The sequence below is a fragment of the Podarcis melisellensis genome (genome assembly GCF_964234715.1).
Source record: "Podarcis melisellensis genome assembly, chromosome: W".
Taxonomy (NCBI): Eukaryota; Metazoa; Chordata; class Lepidosauria; order Squamata; family Lacertidae; genus Podarcis; species Podarcis melisellensis.
In genome coordinates this window covers 33465541-33487798 of record NC_138535.1, presented here as the reverse complement: position 1 = coordinate 33487798, position 22258 = coordinate 33465541, and positions in this window count along the sequence as shown.

The following is a 22258-nucleotide window of genomic DNA, read 5'->3' as shown; positions in this document are numbered from 1 at the left end:
CTCTGTGGCTGTGGACCGTGCATCTCAGCAACAGGTTCAGCCCCGTCCTCCTCCTCTTCCTCACCTGAGTCTAACAGAACATCCGGGTTCCCATGAAGACGTTTCCACCCACTCTGCTCACAAAACTCAGCACTGCCACTAATAAGCAGCTTAGACTGGTTGCCAGTAGGGTATGCAAAATGCCACGCCTTTGAACCCGGCTCATAGCCTACAAAGATCATCTTCCTGGACCTTGGCTCACCCTTTCTGCACATGGCCTTTGGAATGAGAACCCAAGCCTGAGAACCAAAGACATGAAAGTGGTGTACTTTCGGCTTCTTCTGATGCAACAAGAAATACGGTGTGTTGCCTACACTGGAATTGTACACCCCGTTTTGCAAAAAACATACTGTCTTATAACTCTCAGCCCAAAAGCGCTGTGGTAAACCCGAGTCTGCCAGCATAGCGTTTGCAGATTCCTGTAGTGTGAGAAACTTTCTCTCTGCAACCCCATTCTGTTGCGGAGAGTGGGGGGTCGTCAGTCGATGACTGATGCCCTTCTGCCTGAAAAACGATTGCAGCGCAGAACCTGTGAACTCCCCCCCCCCCGATCAGATTGAAAGGAAATCACCCTGGTAGTGAACTGCAGCTCTATCGCTGTGATCCAATCCCTGATCAGCGCAGCTGCTTCTGACTTACATTTAAGCGCAAAAACCCAAGAAAATTTTGAAAAATCGTCAATCAGAACCAGAATCCATTTTGACCCAGCTAAAGAAGGTGTTGGCATGGGACCTGACAAATCTGCACGCACAAGTTTAAAGTGTTTGCTGGTTCTCCTCTCTGACCTGGGATATGTGCATGTTGTGACCTTCGACTGCTTACAGGCTTGACAATCTAGGTATTTGTCACAAGCCTTGAACCTACAACCAATGGTGTTTTCTGCAGCTTTTCGCACAAGCGACCACCCAGCGTGCCCAAAATTTCGGTGCCACATGTGTATACAATAATTGTGTGGTGGGACGTTTGCACACTGCACATGGGCATCTTCAATGGACTCTCCACTAGCCCCATTTTCCACCAGCCCCATTTTTCCACCAGTCCCATTTTCAACAGGCATTTGCACCAGAAAGAGCCTGTCTTTTCGCTCAACACTGTAGACCTTCTTCCCATCCCTGTAAAAGGAGCACAAATTGTTAGAGAACAGAACATCGAACCCATCATCATTTAGTGCTGGCACACTTAAAAGAGAGTGTGCAAGCTCTGGGACCACAAAAGCCTGCACCCAATGATCCAAGAAAGAACAATATAAAAACCCAGATTCAGTCAATGGTCTCTGAGACCCATCTGCTAATTTGACATAGCGTTCAGTTTTAACTGTCTTGCAGTTCCTCAGGAACTCTCTAGATGGCACTAGACTGTGAGAAGCTCCAGAGTCGATAATAAGAGATAAAGTGTCTCTCTGGCTGTTTTCCAAAGCTGCCATGGCGTTGCTCGCACCCCCACCGGTTGCCATGGACACAGCCTCCCCCCGACCAAGGCTTTTGCCTTTTCCCAGAGACGCCGTCGCAGCTGTGAGGTGATAAGATGCCTTGTCTTTGTTTTTCTCCTGGCCTGCCGCTTTCCCACGTCGCTGCTGAGAACTGGCCTTGGGAAACTGCTTTGTTGACATTCCACTCCAGCTGGTGTCCTTGGCAGCCTGGGCTTCAAGTGGATGCTTCCCAGCGCTGTTGGAGGTCGCAGCAAAGCACAAACAACTTTCGGAGACTTTCGCTTTCTCAGAGCTCTTGGATCGGCCTGCACCCCCACTCTTGGGTGCACTGTTGCCTGAGGAACAGCTTGCCACTGCTTTCCTCTTTTCAGCTCTCAGCCTTTCTCCTGTACACAGTCCATCACACAGACGTGTTGAAGCATTGCAACAGCTTCCCAACATAGTGCCAGCCCCCACTGGGCTTTCTGGGCATCCTTCAGCCCCTCCTGGGCTTCCATCCCCTTCTGGTCTGGCTCCCGCTGAGCTTTCACACAGACTCCTCAGCGCCTGCCAGGCAGCCTGGGCCAATTTAATGCACTCCAGATGAGGCAACAGCAAAGCGTCCAGAGATGCTTGCAACATGCAAAGCTGCCTCTGCTCTCTCTCCTTCAGCAGAGCAGTAGCTAGCGTGGGTGGGGCCGGCTCCTTCTGGACTGGACTCCAGAGCCCTGTGGCCACAAACCACCCCCTGGCTCTTCTTGACCAGGCCTCCCAATTGGCCCCATTTAATCTTTCGAGGGGGATATTGAAACTCTCATGGCCCTGCTGTGCCTGAGCAGCCATCTTCCACCCACCAGGGCTTAAAGCGTACTAACTCTGCCAGCAAGCTGGACCTCCGAAGCAGCCGTCTCTCTTGGCTCTTGGCTCCGATCACCAGCATCTCCCACTGCCCTTCCTGGCAGGAGATCACAGCAACTCAAAGCTGGCAGTCTTCCTCCCTTCTCACACTTGTCAGGAAACACGGAACTTCCATAACCTGTTCGTGTGAATATAAATCCTGCGTCCAGCCAGGCTTCCCTGCGCAGCCTCTGTGTCTCCGAAGCTGGCCTAGCAGGATAGCAGAGTAGCAGCGGTCCTGCGTCCGTGTGAGAAAAAGGGATAAATCAAGTCCAGAGACAGTTCGGTTCTTATCTCTAGTAGCGTTTATTTACAAGCCATAAATCAGTCTCTTTCCATCAGAGCTTTCCGGCATTTCTCTGTGCCAAAAGCACACACAGCCTGCAGCCTCGGAGCTGAGCTGTGTCTCTCAGGCAGAAGCGAAAGCAAGTCTGCTCACAGACTGTGACGCACTTCTCTTCGTCAAGCTCCTCCCAGATACAGGACACCACGGAGTTTTAACCCTGTCTGTTCCAAACTCCACAGGGACAAATGTTTAGTTGGGGCGGGGATTATTTTAAGTTTAGCATAATTGTTTCTTGCTTTCTTTTTCTTTTACTATTTTTTTTTAGGTTATTGTATAATTTGTATTTTGCTTTTTAAGGGGAAAGGGTCAGGGCTGCCTGGGAGGGGGCCTCAGCCAACAGAATGGCTGGGGCAGGTTCCCTACGGGGGGATGTATTGGAACACCCAATCTCTGTTATCGCGGGTGGGAGGAGCAGTTGCGCTAAGACCAGACCATGTCTTTACCGAAGACCTGGTTCTGACTCTGATTCTGATTCTCTGATTCTGGCTCTCTATCAAGGGCTGTTTCAGACTCAGGCTGTGGCTATGGCTGTTGCTCTGGTTCTGAATCAGGGTCTCGCTCTGGCTCTGGCTCTGGCACTCTATCAAGGACTGTTTCAGACTTAGGCTGTGGCTGTGGCTCTGGCTCTGTTTCCATTCTTACAATGGAATGTACACAAAACAATAATCCTCTCTTAGATTTTTTGGGATCTCTTTATCTAAAATACTTTATAGAAATGCCTCCGTTTTTTTCATAAAAGTTATCCCCATCATCTTTTTTAATTCATCGTATATTCCCCCCCCAAATCTTAATCTTTTCACATGTCCACAACATGTGGCTCATGTCACCGTCATTTCCTCCACATCTCCAACAAGCATTCGCCAAATTTTTATACATTCTTGATCATCTGGAAGGAGTGAGGTACCACCTACGAGCCATTTTCATCATGTTCTCTCTTATATTATAACTGGCTGTAAATTTCAAATTTCCATTCCATCAGTTTTCCCCATCTTTTAGCATAATTGGACGGCCCACATCTTGGGCCCACTTTATCATTGAAGCCTTAACCTCCTCATCCATTACTTCGTAGTCTAAAAGAAGTCTATAGATTTTTGCGATTATTTTGGTTTTACTATTCAGTAGTTCTCTTTCAAATCTTGAAGGCTCCTTTTCAAAACCTATCTGCTTATCGTGTCTGAACACTTCATTCACCTGGAAGTAATCTAGCCAACTAGAAAAGTGATCTTTTATTTTCTCATAACTTATCAATATTAGTTGACCCTCCTCCTCCCCCCTTAATATTGTGTTATACGTTATCCAGTTCTCTTTGATGTTGTTCCTTTTTTTAACAGCGATTGCTTCTAGTGGAGAGTTCCATCTTGGGGTTTTCTGTTCCAAATATCTTTTGTATTTTCCCTATACCTTATATATAGCATTTCTTATTATATGATTTGAAAAACTCCTATGCGTCTTTATTTTCCCATAATTAAGATAGGGTGTCATGACCTTCTAGATCTAAAATATCCCATTTTTTAAATAAATACCAATCTTTCAACCAGAGAAGACATGAGGCTTCGTAATATAGCTTCAAATCCGGTAACCCGTGGCCACCTCTTTCTACAGTATCTATTAATATCTTATGCTTTACTCTTGGTCTTTTACCCTTCCACAAAAATTTAGAAATTTCTTTTTGCCACTTGTTGATACTGCTGGTCTTTCCTGTAATTGGAATCGTTTGGAATAGAAAGAGTAGCTTCGGTAAAACTATCATTTTAATTACCGAAATACGGCCCAGGAATGATAAATTTAACCTTGTCCATGTCTCCAACTGTCTTTTGATAATCTTTCCAACAATTGGTATAATTATCTTCATATAAGTTAATATTCTTTGGTGTTATCCATAATCCTAAATACTTGATTTGGGGGTAGATTTTAATGCGTATTATTTGTTCTAATTCTGCTTTTTCATCTGGCAACATATTTTTAACTAATAGTTTTGTCTTGTTTAAATTCATTTTGAACCCCGCAACTTTACCGTAGCCATATATTATTTCCAACGCCTTTCTTAAACTCTGTTTTGGTTGCTCCGTAGTTATAATTAAATCGTCAGCAAATGCCCTCATTTTGTAACTTCTATTTCCCAGCATAATCCCTTTTATTTCTTTTTCTTCCCTAATTTGTTTACCTAAAACTTCCAATGTTAATATGAAAATTAAGGGGGATAGTGGGCAACCTTGTCTGACCCCTTTACTGATTTCACACTCCTGTGATAAATTTCCATTATGATTTTAGCTTTTTGTTTTGATTATATTGCTTCAGTCCCTTTTATATACTGTACACCAAAATCCATATGGTGTAATAGACCTTTCATAAATTTCCAGGATACCCTGTCGAAAGCTTTTTCTGCATCTATAGCCATTAAGACTGCCTTCTTTTCTATTCTTAAGTCCAAATACGCTAATAGGTTTATAATGTTTCTAGTGTTGCTATTGTGCTGGTCCCGGGGGGAAGGTTTTCTTATTCTTTAACCCTGTAAAGCATCATTCACTACATACCAATATACTAACTCCAGAACAATGTTTTTTCATATACTCTTTAGCACAACCCCATTCTTTTAATAATTTCTGGTCCAATTGTCCCCTTATGTAAGCTGTGAGTCTTGTCAGATTTATGTATTCACAAAATTTAATTTGCGGATCTTTCACTGATGGAATTTTTCTGCCTTTCCAGTTTTTAGCTATAAGCATCCTGGCAGCTGTTGTTGCATAAAGGAATACTTTCCTTTGATTTTCGGGGATATCATTTGTAATTAAACCTAAAAGGAATGCCTCCGGTTTTTTACTAAAAGATATTTTAAACATCTTTTTGAGTTCTTCATAGATTTCATTCCAGAATTGTTTAATAGGTCGGCATTCCCACCACATGTGAAACATTGTTCCTATTTCTTTTTTACATCTCCAACAGGTATTCGATTTTAATTTGTGAATTTTAGCCAATTTTACTGGAGTTAAGTACCATTGGTACACCATTTTCATAAAATTTTCTCTTATTGTATAACATGCCGTGAATTTAATGTCATATTTCCATAATTTCTCCCATTGGTCCAGCCGAATTACATATCCTATATCACATGCCCATTTGATCATAACTTCTTTTACTTCTTCATCCTTTAATTCCCATTCTAATAATAAATTATACATTTTGGATATATATTTTTTTGAGTTTTGTAATAATACTTTTTGTAATTTTGATTCTTCTTTTTCAAATCCTATTACTTTATCCTGGTTGAATATTTGTGCAATTTGGTGATATTGTAACCATGTGGTACAGTATTGGGTCACCTCATCGTATGGTCTCAGTTTTAATTGGCCCTGTTCTTCCTTTAGGAGCTGCTGGTAAGTTGCCATTCTTCCTATAGTATTTTTCTTTTTAACCGATATTACTTCTAGCGGTGAGACCCACCATGGGGTTTTTGGTTCTAACAACCTTCTATGTCTCACCCAGACCTTGTATAATGCATTTCTAATTACGTGGCTTAGAAATTCTTTATGGACTGCCACTTTGTTATAAATTAGATAGGCATGCCAACCATATCTGTTGTTCCTGTTACCAAAAAGGAGCAATGCAGCAGCGAGCAGCAGCTTCAGCAGCTGGCTGGAAAGCCAAACAGGATGTTGATGTTTGTGACTGTTACCATGGGAAGACAGGGGCAGTCCATTCACTGTACTGAGCACCGGATGTTAGCTCAGTGTGTCATCTGACCTGTACTGGAAGTACATGGGTGGAGTCTAATCTCTCTCTGCTGTTGATGTTAAGAGAGCGCAGACATGTTTCTCTGTACTGCTGCAAAAGACAGAAATAAAGGCATGTAAATACATTTCTGTCTGTCTCTTTCCCCTCCCTGGGGATAGCAGGGAGGAGAGTGAAGGAGTGGTGTGTTCTTCTCACGTTTGAGAAGGATCGCCGATTAGAGACCTCGCCTGTTTCCTGCCGGGAGTCGCAGACGGGGAGGTCAACAAGGAAATCAGCCGGGTGCCTGAAGAGTGGCACATTCCTCTGACAAGGCTTGATTCCAACAGTTCCATGTTTGATCCGTGGCTTTTTGCCTTGCCATATAAACTTTGTTAGGTCCATTTTCCATTTTTTAAAACAATCATCTTTACCTATTATGGGAATCATTTGAAAAAGGAACAGAAGTTTTGGTAAGATATTCATTTTAATAGCCGAAATTCTACCCCAGAGTGTTAATTTCAATATTGTCCAAGTTTCCATTTCTCTTTTTGTTACTTCCCAAATTTTTTTATAATTATCTTCAAACAAATTTATATTTTTCATTGTTATTTGTATACCTGAATATTTCACTTTTTTTACAATTTGTAATCCAAATTTTTCTACCAGTTCCTTTTTCTCTTGATCTCCCATGTTTTTTACCATTAGTTTCGTTTTTTCTTTATTCAAGGCAAAACCTGATACCCATCCAAAGTTTTCCATTTTTTCTAGAGCCTTTGCTATGCTTTCCTGTGGATTTTCCACCATTAAAACTAAATCATCTGCAAATGCCCTTATTTTGTATATTTTCTCTCCTAGGGATATTCCATTTATTTCTTGATCCAATCTGATTTCTTGATTTAATATTTCCAAAACCAAAATGAATAACAAAGGTGAAAGTGGGCACCCTTGCCTGGTGCCCTTCTGTATTTTAAAATAATCAGTCGTGTCATTATTATTATATTTGCTTCTTGTTGTTCATAAATTGCTTTTAACCCTCTTGTGATTTGGTCTCCCATGTCCATCTGGTCTAATAATATTTTTAGAAATTTCCATGATACTTTGTCAAACGCCTTTTCCGCGTCCACAAAAACAAAGGCTACCTTCTTACTTGGTTTCATGTCTAAATACTTGATCATATCAATCACTGTTCTTATATTGTCACTCATTTTCCTGCCCGGCAAGAACCCTGCCTGCTCTTTATTTATACAATCCTGCAAAACTGTCTTTAATCTTGTTGCCAATATTTGTGCATAGATCTTGTAATCATTATTTAGTAATGATATTGGTCTATAATTGGTTATAAACTCTTTATTTCGTCCTTGTTTTGGGATTACTACTATGTGCGCCTGTTTCCAGGTGTTGGGAATCTTCCCGTCTTCTAATATTTTATTTAAGAGTGTCTTCATAGGTGATAATAATGGTTCCTCTAATTTTTTGTAATGTATTGCGGTAAGACTATCTGGGCCTGGGGATTTTCCCAGTTTCATCTTAATTATCGCTTGATGAAGCTCTGTCGTGGTTATTGGGGAGTTTAGCTCTTGAATCTTTTCTTTCTTAATTTTAGGTATATCCTTTCCACATAAATACTCTCTTATTTCAACCTCTGTCTCATTTCCTGCTTCACACAGCTTGTTATAATATTTTGTAAAACACTTTTTAATTTCCTCAGGGTTATCTAAAGTTCTCCCCTCTTCCACTATTTTATCAATCAGTTTTTCCTTTTGTCTCTTTTTCAGTTGCCAGGCTAGCCTCTTTCCGGGTTTATTTGCAAATTCGAACGACCTTTGTTTCATCCATTTAATATTGTCCTCAATTTCACTATTTAATATTGCTGAAGCCTGAGTTTGTAATATTTTTAGTTTTTGGTTTATTAATTCATTTTTTGGTTGTTTTGCTAATAATTTTTCATTTATTCCTATTTCCTTCCTTATTTGTTCCAGTTTTTGCTCTGTTTCTTTTCCTTATTGCACTTTGTTGTATGTAAAAGCCTCTTATGAAAGCTTTACTTGCATCCCATATTGTCCTGAAGTCTGTATCCTGTTCTTTATTTAATTCAAAAAATTCTTTCAATAGTTCTTGCGCTTTTTTCACAATCTTTTCGCCATTTAATAATCTTTCATCAAGTCTCCATCTTGTATTAGTTTTCTTGTGTTCCTTTAATTCTAATGTGACTGGGTTGTGATCTGTAATAATTTTGGTCTGTATTTCTGCTTTTTTAATTTTAGTTGTTAAGTTATTTGATACCCATATGCTGTCAATTCTGCCGGCTGATTTTTTAACTTCCGAGAAATGTGTATACTGTCTTTCTCCTGGGTTTTTATATCTCCATGTATCAATCAAATTTAAGTTTTCTACCATCTGAAAGAAGGTGTCTGGGAGTCTGCCTTTTTTGGATTTTCTTTCTCTCTCTGTCTATTGATGTGACAATTCTATTGATGTGACACCATTTAGGTCTCCCGTCAAAATCATTCCCTCTTCTATAAATTCCAGTAAATTAGCTTCTACTTTTCTGAAAAATTCTGTTTTGTTACCATTCGGTGCATAAACTCCTACTATAATTAAATGTTCTTTACCTTTTGTTATTTTTACCCCTAGTATTCTACCCTCATCATCCTTGAAGATTTTTTTTGCGTCTAGTTTAGGGTTCACATAGATCACAATTCCCCTTTTCGTTTTTACATCTGAGGATATAAATTCTTGACCCAATCTCTTATTTTCTAAAACCCTTCTATGGTTTCTAGTCACATGGGTCTCCTGCAAGCATATAATATCCCATTGTTCTTTCCTCAATACATGTTCTATTTTATTTCTCTTCCTCTTATCATTTAGACCGTTAACATTCCAAGATATAATTTTTAGATTCATTAATTTTTATTTATTATCTACAGTAGTTTCGTTGGGTAAGTAAAAAAAAGAAAAGAAAAAAGAGAAAAAACTCAGAAATTTTAGGATTTTGATAATCTGCTTCTTCCACTCCCCCCCCCCCTTAATACGCGCTTGTCTCTCTATGCTTCTTGTGGTTGTCTGCGTTGTTTCCTCTCGCTCCAATGTTGGCTCTCCAGTTAATTCTTTTTTGTACTTCCTCCAGAATTTTCCCAGCTCATCTACTGATTTAAAAGTTTTTCTTCTGTCCTTATATGTGAAGGTGATACCCTCGGGAAATTCCCACCGGAATCTAATTGAATTCTTCTTGAGTGCTTCTGTTACTGTCTTATAATTCTGCCTTTTCTTCAGAATTCTTTTTGGAATTTCCTTAAATATTTTGATAGGCCTATCATCTATTACTAACTTCACTTGTCCTTTTTGATGTAATATTTTGTCCTTTAAAAGTCTTGAGTTGAAAAAAATTAAGCAATCTCCTGGCCCTTTATAAGTGTCCGATCTTTCTGATTTGATCCTGAAAATTTTATCAATATCCAATAGCATCTCTTCTACCTCTACTCCCAACCAGTTTGCAATCTCCTGTGATAGTTTCTCTTGAATTTGTTCATCATGAGTTTGTGGGACGCCTCGGAAGCGAAGGACCATCTCCTTCTGACGCATCTCCATCAATGATATATCATCTAGCAGCTCTTCATGGGCTCTCTTTAGGTCGTTTATTTCTTCCTTCGTTGAGTCTTGTGATTTTTTAATGTCCTTATTTTCCATCTGCAATTTCTTCGTCATTTCCTCTTGTTTGGTAGATTTACTCTTAAGTTCTTGTACAGATTTATCCAGTTCTTTGTTTTTAAGTGAGAGGTCACTTATTTGTGTTGTTAGGTCTATTATTAGCTTTGAGTTTTGTTGGATGTTGCCAGTTAGTATGTCCAACTTATCATTTAGGCTCTTTTCCATCCCCATTATAGGGTCTTTTATGTCAGCATTGGGGTCTGTTTCAGCTGTTGATTGTCTTCTCACTTGTAGACCTGACCCAGATGTCAGTGTAGTTTGGTATTTTTTAGAACCCATATTTGTCATTCTTCCTTTTGGTTCTGATCTAGATGTCTTTATTTCAAACCAAGAATATATATATTCCTAAACTTTGAAAATGCTCTGTTTATAGTCTATAATTTGGTCCTTTTGCCTGATGGGATTGAAAGTCAGTTAAGATTCCGGTGGTTTTACCCTATGTTGTTATCAGTTCATCTCAAATATTTAATTTAAAAAAAAAAAGTCCAAGTTTTTTTTAAAAAATAGTTAAGTCTTTTTAATTACTTTGGCAATTTTAAATTACTTTGGCAATGATCAGAGAAAAAATCCTTCGAAGTACTTAACATCCGTCTTAAGAACTTATTTTCCAGAAGCTGAACTTGGTATTTCAAATGTCCTTTCGTGTATAGCTAGTTTTCTTTATGGTTGTACTTCAAGCCTGTGTCTTAGCAGCGTTTTTTAAATTATGGGAGTAATTTTATTTTCCGCCACTAGGTGGCGCAATTTTCCAATTTACTTGTGAGGTGGTCCTTCTTGTTTTGTTTCTCTAGCCTCTCTTTGTTGCAGTGACGGTTTCCGCCACTACTCTTCTTCCGGCTTTTTCCCTTCTGAGGGCGATGACTCACTCTTCCCCTCCCAGCGCCATTTTCGCCAGCTGCTTTCTTCCCTATTCCAGTCTTTTCCTCCTTCTTTCTCTCCCTTTGTATATCTCTTCCTCTTCCTCTTCCCTTTCACTTCTTTATCTTAATCTTTATCTTCCCACCGCTGCCTGGTCTTCAAATCTTTTCTATTCCTTCTCTTTTTCCACTGTATCCTCCACGTTTCTCCCCCTCCTTTTTCTTTTCCACTCACCCCTTTGTTTTACGCTGATCTCCTTCTTAATGGCCGCTGCTTTGTTGTCACCGCTGCTGCTGCTGCTTGCTATTTCAGCTCCTTGTCTCTCTCAACAGAGCGTCCCCCTGTAGAAGCAGGTACTCAGTATGTCTCAGTTTTTATTTTCTGCCTCTTTACAAGGCTTATTTTCCACAACTTGATAAGTCTCAGAATGCTGAAGCTCCTCTCTCCATTAGCTTTACTGTCCTTTATAATATTAAGTTAGTCCGTACTCCTTTTATTTTAATTTAAGCCAGCATTATTACCTTGTTCCTTCAGGAGTACTCTTGATTTTGCAGTTTTAGTTTGGAGCAGCCTGGTGCTTTCTCATTCGGGTCTCAGGGGCGTCTCACGGTCGGGTGTGCGATCTTTTCTGCGCTGAAGTTCTTCCACCTCCCTGCACTTTTTGTGCTGGGACGGCAGAAAACCCCTTTATGCGCTGCTTGGATCTGTTTTCTGTTATTCTAAAGCACCAATGCTGCAGCAAGCAAAGGCTATAGCAGCCAAGTCTGCTGCTTGTGGCTGGAAAGCCAAACAGGAAGTTTGTGACTGTTGCCATGGGAACAAAGGGGCAGTCCATTCTGTACTGAGCACCGGATGTTAGCTCAGTGGGTTTGTCATATGACCTGTACAGGATGTACATGGGTGGAGTTTTGAGGTTTGAGTTTCTCTCTGTTTGTTGAAGAGAGCAGACATCTTTACTGTATGACTGCTAAAAGACACAAATAAAGACATGTAGATACGTTTCTGTCTGTGTCTGATTCCCCTCCCTGGGGATATGCAGGGAGGAGGAGAAGGAGGAGAAGCAGTTGGTGTGTTTTCCTCACAGCCTGAGGAAAATCGCCGGAACGGACCTCGTATGTTTTATCCAGCCGGGAGTCGCCGGAGGGAGGTCTAAGGAATTCAGCCGGTGCCTGAACAGATAGGCACATACCTCTGACTGGGCTTGAATTCTAACAGTGGTAGCAGAGGATGGTTGCTGTTTTCATCGACCTCTGCAGAAGAAATGGCCTCCATGGAAGCCTGAGGTGAGAAGGCTGATTCTCTGCAGCCAGACGCTGACCAGAAGAATCTGAAAGCCAAGCAACGGAGCCCAGGTATGAGATTTTCGGGCTTAGAAGTGTGAATGCAGATTGATTCATTCTCTGCTTCGAGGGAGAAACGTTTGGGAAAAACAGCTCCGAGAGACAATAGCTCTGCATTCCAAACATTCCTGTGGTTTCCTGTTCAAGGAAAAGGAATGCTGTTGCTTAGCAACGAAGGCCAGTTTCACGAGAGGGCTGGACAAGTCAGGCTTTTGCCTCGGAGAGGCAAAAACAAGGTTTTGTTATGACTTAGGCCCAAAACGAACTGTTGGAAAGGGACTTTCCAAAGCAGCTAGCGTTCAGAGCTGCCAGGTGGCACAGAGTGTAAACAAGCCAGCTATTGGATTTTAGAGGCTTGTGTTTGAGAGTCAATGCAAGGACTCAAGATGGATGCAAAGAAGGGCAGTTTGCCTTCTCTGCCCCTTCTGACCAGTGACAATTATGCATCTTGGACTATTAAGATGAAGGCCCTGCTGCAGAATCAGAGACTGTTTGAAGTGATTGAGAACCCCATCCCAGCAGCACCAACGCGTGCTTGGGAGTCACAGGATGTGAAGGCCAGAACTGCTATAATTCTGTGCGTGTCAGATTCGCAGCTGATCCACATACAAGATTTAGACCACGCGAAAGATGTTTGGGACACGCTGAGAAGGACACATCAGAGAGATGCAGGTTCTTCAGCGTTGCTGTATTTTGAGAAGCTGACCAACCTGAGGCTTGCGCCTGATGGAGATGTTCAAGCGCACCTGACGGAAATGAAATTTCTGCGTCAACAGATGGTGGAACGCAATTTCCGTCTGCAGGAGGAAGTGTTTTGCTTCATGGTAATCAACAGCCTGAATCGGACTTACAAAACGGTTGCCAGTCAGCTGGGGTCTCTCCCAGCAGCGGATCTAACGTCGGACAGGGTCTTTGCCGTGGTTCTTTGTGAACATGACAGACTTGCCGCCCTGGAAGTCAAGGACAGGGGGAGCCAAGAACGGAGTTCTAACGCCCCTACTGCTGTTGCTACTGGAGAAAGCGCCGAAGCTTTGAACGTTGTCCGATGTTACAATTGTGACCAGACTGGGCATCTTCAGCGGTACTGCAAGAAGCCACATCAGAACAGAGGAGCCAAGGCGAGCTCCGCAAAGTCTGAGGCGTCAGACAAAGGTCATACCATCCCAAAGGCAAAGACTGCAAAGGCTTTGATGTCGCTAAAAGCCACACCAGAAGCGGGGAATTTCTTTGTCCTAGACACGGGAGCCACAGTTCACATGACAGGACACAGAGGACTATTTTCTACGTTTAAGAAGCAAAGCTTCGCTGTGCAACTAGCCAACGGTCAAGAGCTGGAAGCCACTGGAATTGGGACTGTGCATCTTAAAAGTCTGAACTTGACTATAAACAATGTTTATTTGGTTCCAGAGTTAAAGTATAATCTGCTCAGCGTTTCGCAGATTGCCAAGAAGGGACTAAAACTGTCCTATAATGATGAGAACTGCGAGATCTACAAAGATGGAGAGTTGTATCTTTCTGCCAAAGAGAAAGATGGACTGTATTTGTTGACTTTTGATCAAAGTGATTACATGGAATGTAATTCTTGTGATTCTAACATGATTTCTTTTGCAGGTGTAGCCAAGAAAAACGCCAAGCAGGTGACCTCGAGGGTCAACAGGGCATTTCAGCGGGTGTATGCTGATGTGATTGGTCCTTTAGCACCATCTAGAGGCAATGCAAAGTATTACCTAATATGTGTTGATTCTTTTACAGGTTTTGTCTGGATTTATCTTTTGGAGAGACCGAAAGAAGCCTTAGAAAGGTTTAAAGAGTTTTGTGACAAAGTTAAAAATATGCATGATGCTGACATAGATTGTCTTTGCACAGATGAGAAGCCAATTTTTCTTTTACAGGTTTTCCAGAGGTTCCTGAAGAAGAAAGGGATAAGACACAAAATTGCTAGTTCCGAAGAAGCTTGGAACAGATGTGTTTGTGTTAGGGTGAACAAAGAATTGCAAAAGGGAATGGAAGCGCAATTGCTTAGTTCACATCTGCCACATGAGTACTGGGCTGAGTCGCTAATGTCATATTGTTACACGTGGTTGAGAAAGTTTTCAAAGGGGTTGGGATGTTCTCCTTTTGAGAAACTGTTCCACAGAAAACCTTCTGTTGCCCATTTCAAGGTTTTTGGGTCTCATGTGAGAACAGAAGCTCCAGGTGGAGTAAAGAATGCCAGAGGCATTTTTGTGGGTTATGAAAAGGGTCTCTACAGAGTAATTTTGTCTGAATCTGGAAAGGTGATTCTCACAAAATTTCTAGAGAGTGCTCCTGAACAGGAGAGAGTGATTGTTCACACATTTCCCACAGGTGATGATGATTCTGATGATGATGATGATGAGTTTGATCTTATTGAGTTCAGTACTACTAAAGATGACAGCGATAGCTCAGACAGCTCAGTTGTCACAGTCATTGAGAGGAAATCTCAGATAATGACTAGATCCTCAGAAGAGGAGGATGAACCACTGATTAAGCTTAGTACTGGATCTCCAGAGAGTCCAAAGGCTGAACCAGAAAGTAGAGAAGAGCAGCACCTCTTACGTAGGTCTGAGAGAGCAACGAAGGGTGTACCACCCAAGAGGTATTCACAAGAGTTTGCTAACATAGCTGTTGCTGTTGTAAACGACCAAGGTCAGATTGAAGCTGTGTCTGAGTCAGAGACAAAGGCACAACAGAGAGTTGCTAACCAAGGTAATGCAGTTGCACTCATTCCTTGGAAGTCACACAACCAGAGAGGTACATTGGTAAAACCAGTGGCGGGTAGTTCCAAGGGTGGAACTGAAACAACAGGGGAATGTTATAAGTATAACAACTGTTTGTTTTCTTCTCTGGATGACGCTTTGCTCGCAGCACGCATTGATACTTTAGGGGGAGTATGTTATTCTAAAGCACCAATGCTGCAGCAAGCAAAGGCTATAGCAGCCAAGTCTGCTGCTTGTGGCTGGAAAGCCAAACAGGAAGTTTGTGACTGTTGCCATGGGAACAAAGGGGCAGTCCATTCTGTACTGAGCACCGGATGTTAGCTCAGTGGGTTTGTCATATGACCTGTACAGGATGTACATGGGTGGAGTTTTGAGGTTTGAGTTTCTCTCTGTTTGTTGAAGAGAGCAGACATCTTTACTGTATGACTGCTAAAAGACACAAATAAAGACATGTAGATACGTTTCTGTCTGTGTCTGATTCCCCTCCCTGGGGATATGCAGGGAGGAGGAGAAGGAGGAGAAGCAGTTGGTGTGTTTTCCTCACAGCCTGAGGAAAATCGCCGGAACGGACCTCGTATGTTTTATCCAGCCGGGAGTCGCCGGAGGGAGGTCTAAGGAATTCAGCCGGTGCCTGAACAGATAGGCACATACCTCTGACTGGGCTTGAATTCTAACTGAATTCTGAATTCAGTCTGGGACCTCCTCTCAGACCTCTTCAGGGTTTGCGTCGCCCTCGCTTCCCCGCCTTTTTATCCCGTAGCCGTGATTGGGAGTGTTCTTACTGCAGCAGAGCGCTTTCCCTGACCCGACGCTGAGCGCACCACGCCAGGAAGTCCTTTTAAGATAGTTCTTAATGGGCCAGACAGTAAGTCCTCAATTTTTTATAATATATTGCCGGTAGGCCGTCTGGCCCTGGTGGCTTTCCTATCTTTGCTTCGTTAACTGCTCTTTGAATTTCGTACGATGTGACAGGGGCATTCAACAGTTCTTTTTGTTCTTTAGTAAGTTTCGGAAGACAGTTCTGTTCTAAATGTTAACTTCTTCTGTTGTTTCATTTCCTTCCTTCTTCTCTAAAGAATTCGAGAAATCGTTTCTCTATTTCTTTAGGGTTGTTTATTATTTTGCCTTCGCACTTAACTCTATTAATAAGCCATTCTGCCTCTCTCTTCTTTAATTGCCATGCTAATAACCAGGCTCAGGTTCTGTTTCAGGCTGTGTCTCTGTTTCAGGCTCCGGCGCTGTATCAACCACTGTTGCAGACTCAGGCTGTGGCGCTATGGCTGTAGGTGTGGCTCTGGTTCTGTTTCAGGCTCTGGCACTGTATCAAACACTGTTTCAAGCTCAGGCTCAGCCTCAAGCTTCTGCTCTTTATTAGGCTTTGTCTCAGTCTTTGACTCTAGCACTTATTCTAGCTCTATTTCAGGCTCGGCCTGTGTCTCAGCCTTTGTCTCTGTTTCACGCTGTTTCTCTGTTTCAGGCTCTGACGCTGTGTCAAGCCCTGTATCTGCCTCTGATGAACTTCCGGTAGAAGTTGCTGAACCTCTGCCCCTGGCTACGTTTAAGCGTCAGGCTCAGTTTCAGACAGTGTCTCTGTTTCAGGATCCAGCACTCTATCAAGCACTATTTCAGACTCAGGCTGTGGATCTCGGCTGTGGCTCTAGGCTCCGTCTGTGGCTCTGGCTGTGGCTCTGGCTCTCTTTCAGGGTCTGGTTCTGAATGAGGGCTTGGTTATGGCACTGATTCAGTGTCTCACTCTGTCTCTGGCTGTGTCTCTGTTGCACCACAAACGGTGGTTTGTTGTTGTTGTTGTTATTTTCTTTCTGGGGTGGGACAAATGTTTAGTTGGGGCGGGGATTATTTTAAGTTTAGCATAATTGTTTCTTGCTTTGTTTTTCTTTTACTATTTTTTTAGGATATTGTATAGTTTGTATTTTGCTTTTTAAGGGGAAAGGGTCAGGGCTGCCTGGGAGGGGGCCTCAGCCAACAGAATGGCTGGGGCAGGTTCCCTACGGGGGGGATGTATTGGAACACCCAATCTCTGTTATCGCGGGTGGGAGGAGCAGTTGCGCTAAGACCAGACCACATCTTTACCGAAGATCTGGTTCTGACTCTGATTCTGATTCTCTGATTCTCGCTCTCTATCTGGAAGGAGCCATTTTCATCATGTTCTCTCTTATATTATAGCTGGCTGTAAATTTGAAATTTACATTCCATCCGTTTTCCCCATCTTTTAGCATAATTGGACGGCCCACATCTTGGGCCCACTTTATCATTGAAGCCTTAATCTCCTCATCCATTACTTTGTAGTCTAAAAGAAGTCTATAGATTTTTGCGATTATTTTGGTTTTACTATTCAGTAGTTCTCTATCAAATCTTGAAGGCTCCTTTTCAAAACCTATCTGCTTATCCTGTCTGAACACTTCATTCACCTGGACGTAATCTAGCCAACTAGAAAAGTGATCTTTTATTTTCTCATAACTTATCAATATTATTTGACCCTCTTCCTCCCCTCTTAATATTGTGTTATACGTTATCCAGTTCTCTTTGATGTTGTTCCTTTTTTTAACAGCGATTGCTTCTAGTGGAGAGTTCCATCTTGGGGTTTTCTGTTCCAAATATCTTTTGTATTTTCCCCATACCTTATTGTAATGGGAATTGGGGTTGCTTGTGCGTAAGCCACAAACTGCTCCAAGCTGGTTGTATGGCTAAACCTTTCCCTGGCTTGACAGCCCTTACAACGCGACTGTCTCAGTCACTGGCAGAATCCGTCAGTGGGCGTTTCCTGAATTTCTTCCAACATAAAAATTCCTTGACTCCAAGTCCGCCTAGTCTCTGCGCGGAAGCTTTCTGCACAGCGTAGGCGTGCCAAGCGGAGGTCCTGTGTGTTACCATAAAGCACCAAAGCTGCAGCAAGCAAAGGCTCTAGCAGCTCAGTCAGCTGCTTGTGGCTGGAAAGCCAAACAGGATGTTTGTGACTGTTGCCATGAGAACAAAGGGGCAGTCCATTCTGTACTGAGCACCGGATGTTAGCTCAGTGTGTGTGTCAGATGACCCGTACTGGAAGTACATGGGTGGAGTTTATTCTTACTGCTGTGGAGTGCAGACATGTTTCTCTGTACTGATGTAAAGAGACAGAAATAAAGGATGTAAATAGATTTCTGTCTGAATCTTTCCCCTCCCTGGGGGACACCAAAGGGGAGAGAGGAAGAACGGTGTGTTCCTCTCACACATCTGAGATGAATCGCCGAGACCTCGCCTGCTTATCAGCAGAGTGGCGCAGCGGGGAGGTCGACAAGGAATATCTGCCGGTGGCTACGTTGCGGCACATTCCTCTGACCCAGGCAGAATTCCAACAGTGGTAGCAGATGCCGGTTGCTGGTTTCCTCGATCCATGGAAGTCTGCAAAAAGAGTAGCAGAGCTGCTGTTTTCATCACTCCATGGAAGCCTGAGGTGAGAAAGCTGATCCTCTGCAGCCAGAAGCTGACCAGAAGAAGCTGACAGCCAAAGCCACGGAGCCCAAGGTATGAGATTTTCGGGCTTAAAAGAGTGAACACAGATTGAGTTATTCTCTGCTTCACGGGGAGCAGCGTTTGGGAAAAACAGCTCCGAGTGGGAAGAGGCTTGCATTCCAGAGATTCTTGTGGTTTCCTGTACAAGGGAAGGAATGCACTGTTGCTAAGCAACGCCCGCCAGTCAAGTGGAAAGTTACTCGAGAGGGCTGGACAGTCAGGCTATGCCTCAGAGAGGCAAAAACAAAGTTTGTTGTGACTAGGCTCTCATGAAGTCCCTTTGGAAAGGGACTTTCCAAAGCAGCTAGCGTTAAGAGCTGCCAGGTGCACAAGAGTGCAAACAAACAAGCTTTTGGATTTTAGAGGCTTGTGTTTGAGAGTTAATGCAAGGACTCAAAAATGGATGCTAAGAAGGGCGGAGGCTTGCCTTCTCCACCCCTCCTGACCAATGACAATTATGCATCTTGGTCTATTAAGATGAAGGCCCTGTTGCAGAATCAGAGACTGTTTCAGGTGATTGAGAACCCCATCCCTGCAGCACCAACACGTGCTTGGGAGTCACAGAATGTGAAGGCCAGAACGGCTATAATTCTGTGTGTGTCAGACTCGCAGCTTGTGCATATTCAGGATTTAGAGCACGCGAAAGAGGTTTGGGACACCCTGAGAAGGACACATCAGAGAGATGCAGGTTCTTCAGCGTTGCTGTATTTTGAGAAGCTGACCAATCTGAGGCTTGCGCCTGATGGAGATGTTCAAGCGCACCTGACGGAAATGAAATATCTGCGTCAACAGATGGTGGAACGTAATTTCCGTCTGCAGGAGGAAGTGTTTTGCTTCATGGTGATAAACAGCCTGAATCGGACTTACAAATCCGTTGCCAGTCAGCTTGGTTCGCTACCGGCGGCGCAGTTAACTTCGGAGAGGGTCTTTGCTGTGGTTCTGAATGAACATTACAGACTTGCTGCCCTGGAGGTCAAGGACAGGGGGAGGGAAGAACGGAGTTCTAACGCCCCCACTGCTGTTGCTACTGGAGAAAATGCTGTAGCTTTAAACGTTGTCCGATGTTACAATTGTGGCCAGACTGGGCATCTTCAGCGGTACTGCAAGAAGCCACGTCAGCACAAAGGAGCCAAGGCGAGCTCTACAAAGTCTGAGGCGTCAGGCAAAGGTCATACCATCCCAAAGGCAAAGACTGCAAAGGCTTTGATGTCGAAAGGAACCACGCCAAAAGTGGAGAACGCTTTTGTCATAGACACGGGTGCCACGGTTCATATGTCCCCGAACAGACAGCTATTTTCGACGTTTAAGAAGCAAAGCTTCGCTGTGCAACAAGCCAACGGTCAGAAGTTGGAAGCGACGGGGATTGGAACTGTGTACCTTGAAAGTCTGAACTTGACTATAAGCGATGTTTACTTGGTTCCAGAGTTGAAGTTCAATCTGCTCAGCGTTTCGCAGATTGCCAAGAAGGGACTAAAACTGTCCTATGATGATGAGAACTGCGAGATCTACAAAGATGGAGAGTTGTATCTTTCTGCCAAAGAGAAAGATGGACTATATTTGTTGACTTTTGATCAAAGTGATTACATGGAATGTAATTCTTGTGATTCTAACATGATCTCTTTTGCAGGTCTGACCAAGAAGAACACCAAGAAGGTGACCTCGAGGGTCGACAGAGAATTTCAGCGGGTGTATGCTGATGTGATTGGTCCTCTAGCACCATCTAGAGGCAATGCAAAATATTACCTTGTGTGTGTGGATTCTTTCACAAATTATGTCTGGATTTATGTTTTGAAGAGACCTAAAGAAGCCTTAGAAAGGTTTAAAAAGTTTTGTGACAAAGTTAAAAATATGCATGATGCTGACATAGATTGTCTTTGCACAGATAAGATGCCAATTTTTCTTTCACAGGATTTCCAGAGGTTTCTGAAGAAGAAAGGGATAAGACACAAAATTGCTAGTTCCGAAGAATCTTGGAAAAGATGTGTCTGTGTTAGGGTGAACAAAGAATTGCAAAAGGGAATGCATGCGCAATTGCTTAGTTAGCATCTGCCAAATGAATTCTGGGCGGAGTCGCTAATGTCATTTTGTTATAATAATAATAATAATAATAATAATAATAATAATAATAATAATAATAATAAATTTTATTTATATCCCGCCCTCCCCAGCCGAAGCCGGGCTCAGGGCGGCTAACAACACCAAAATAGTGCGACATTATAAAAACATTATAAAAATTAATTAAAATCAAGATTGATGGCAGCCATAAAGTTCTGTAAAGGTTGCCAAAGGAGGGAGTCAGGCTGCGCCCTAACCAAAGGCCTGGCGGAACAGCTATGTCTTGCAGGCCCTACGGAAAGATGTCAAGTCCTGCAGGGCCCTTGTCTCTTGTGACAGAGCATTCCACCAGGTTGGAGCCGCAGCCGAAAAGGCCCTGGCTCTAGTTGAGGCCAGCCTAACCTCTCTGTGGCCTGGGACCTTCAAGGTGTTTTTGTTTGAAGACCGTAAGTTCCTCTGTGGGGCATACCAGGAGAGGTGGTCCCGTAGGTACGAGGGCCCTAGGCCGTATAGGGCTTTGAAGGTTAAAACCAGCACCTTAAACCTGATCCTGTACTCCACCGGGAGCCAGTGCAGCTGGTATAGCACCGGATGAATGTGATCTCTAAGCGAAGACCCCGTAAGGAGTCTCGCTGCGGCATTCTGCACCCGTGGTTGAGAAAGGTTTCAAAAGAGTTGGGATGTTCTCCGTTTGAGAAACTGTTCCATAGAAAACCTTCAGTTGCCCATTTCAAGGTTTTTGGGTCTCATGTGAGAACAGAAACTCCAGGTGGGGTAAAGAATGCCAGAGGCATTTTTGTGGGTTATGAAAAGGGTCTCTACAGAGTAATTTTGTCTGAATCTGGTCAGGTGATTCTCACAAAATTTCTAGAGAGTGCTCCTGAACAGGAGAGAGTGATTGATCACACATTTCTCACTGCAGATGATTCTGATGATGATGATGATGATGAGTTTGATCTTATTGAGTTCAGTAGTACTGATGATGACAGCGATAGCTCAGGGAGCTCAGTTGACACAGTCATTGAGAAGAAATCTCACATAATGACAAGACCCTCAGAAGAGGAGGATGAACCACTGATTAAGCTTAGTACTGGTTCTCCAGAGAGTTCAAAGGTTGAACCAGAAAGCAAAGAAGAGCAGCAACTCTTACGTAGGTCTGAGAGAGCAACGAAGGGTGTACCACCCAAGAGGTATTCAAAGGAATTTGCCAACCTAGCTATTGCATGTGTTGCTGTTGTAAACGACCAAGGACAAATTGAAGCTGTGTCTGAGTCAGAGACAAAGGCACAACAGAAAGTTGTTAACCAAGGTAATGCAGAAGCACTCATTCCTTGGAAGTCACACAACCAGAGAGGTACATTGGTAAAACCAGTGGTGGGTAGTTCCAAGGGTGGAACTGAAACAACAGGGGAATGTTATAAGTATAACAACTGTTTGTTTTCTTCTCTGGATGACGCTTTGCTCGCAGCATGCATTGATACTTTAGGGGGAGTATGTTACCATAAAGCACCAAAGCTGCAGCAAGCAAAGGCTCTAGCAGCTCAGTCAGCTGCTTGTGGCTGGAAAGCCAAACAGGATGTTTCTGACTGTTGCCATGGGAACAAAGGGGCAGTCCATTCTGTACTGAGCACCGGATGTTAGCTCAGTG